A 1893-nucleotide genomic window follows, 5' to 3' on the forward strand; every position below is an offset into this window, starting at 1 on the left:
GAGTGGGGTGGTTTGTGGAGTGGTGTGGAGTTTTGAACTGGTTTCTGTTTCTGTTTTTTCAAACTGTTTTCGTGCATGATCAGACTTCTTTGATACTTTCTTGACGAATATCGGTAAGGGGGTCAGGTTCACCGAGACGCCTCCTCCATGTGTTTATCAGGATCTTATTGTACAGGTGTCCCCGCTGCCTGTTCCCTCTACACGGATCACCGTGTCCGGTGTGCCGCCGTTTATATCTAACGAGCTGTTAGAGAATGAGCCCCGGAGGTTTGGTAAATTTGCCAGCGGCTTTAAAGCAATCAGTTTGGGGTGTAAGGATCCCAAACTGAAGCACGTGCAGTCTTTGAGGCGCCAGGTGTTCATGTTCCTGGACTCACCTGCACAACGCTGGAAGTGTCTTTCAGAGTGAAGCACGGTGATGGCTCGTACATGGTGTATGCCAGCTCCGGACACATGAGATGCTTTGAGTGTGGGGACGTGGGACATAAACGGTTTGCGTGTCCGCACAAACAGCAGATGGATGGGGCCGGCACTGAGCCTCGCGGTGGCGGGCGTTGCGTTCTGTGGGGCGGGCGGGAGTCTCGGAGATGGATTGCGGTGTTGTCGCTGTGGAAACTAATGGTATTACCTCACATTGTGAGAATGAAAGGGAGGAACAGAAGCAGCTGGTGACTGCAGAGAATCTAAGCAGAGCTAAGTCTACAGTCATTGAAGTGCAGTCACAGTCAGCAGGGAATGTGGAGGAAACAGCTTCCACTAGTGCTCTATTCTTTAGAGGAGATCAATCATCCGTGTTTTGACAGGCACTCTACCCCAGCTCTGACTTTTTATCAGTTTTCAGCGTTGTATTGTTTATATTGAACGACAAACAACGACAAACAAACCATGCCAGCTACACCCTGTGAGGACAATGTACTGCTGATTGTCACACCACGGTGAGGTCAAGTTGGGTTTTTGTCCTGTCTCGTCATTTCCTGTTTTATTTTGAAATTTACCTGCCCTCTCGTTTCAGGTCACTTGCCCTTCCTCATGTGTCACCGGTCTGATTGTCTTCCCCGCCCTGAATGTTTCCACCTGTTCCCCATTACCCTGTGTATATACTGTCTGCGGCCCTGTTTACACGTACACGGGTATTTTTAAAAACGGAGACATTTCCCTTCGTTTGTACCTATCTTTTACACGCAAACGGTGAATTCGCCTCTGAAAACGAATCTTTCTAAAAACTCCGGCTAGAGTGGAGATTCTGGAAAACTCCGGTTTTGCGTTTGCGTGTAAACTGAGATAAACAGAGTTTTAGGCAGCGGATGCGCCAAAAGTGCGATCAATGTTTACTTGTTGCTATGACGATGCTCATGGAAGCGTTATTATGATTGGCTTGCAGAGGATTCGCCTTCTTCCTACACTGCCACCCACAGGCTTGGCGTAGTTATGACGGCGCTCGATGGCGTATTTATGCGGGTTGACTTTTTTGAAAACGATGCTATGTGCACGATGTTATTTTGGAAAACGGAGGGAGGGAAATATTCGTTTCTCAACATACCCGGCTACGTGTAAACGTAGCCTCTGTCTCCCTTTGTCCTGTGCCAAAGTGTTTCGTCCTACGATTGATCACCTAAGCGTTCTTTCTTGCCTGTCCACAGCCTTAGCCTTGTTGTGTGAGTGTTCCTTTGTTTTTTGCCTCGATTGAGTGTTTTTTTTTTTTTTTTTGTAAATTTTTTAGTATAGCCATTTGTTTCTTAGTACTTAATGCTCCCAGGAGAGATTTTCAGTTAATGTTTTGCAGCCTTTTGATTTTCCTCATTGTGAGGGTTTTTTTTAAAAAAAATTTTAATAAAGCAGCTTAGAGTTTTTTTTCCTCCTCTTCGGAGTGATTTTTGTTTTCCCTAGTTTAGG

Source organism: Larimichthys crocea, chromosome XVIII, assembly GCF_000972845.2.
Source record: "Larimichthys crocea isolate SSNF chromosome XVIII, L_crocea_2.0, whole genome shotgun sequence".
Lineage (NCBI taxonomy): Eukaryota > Metazoa > Chordata > Actinopteri > Sciaenidae > Larimichthys > Larimichthys crocea.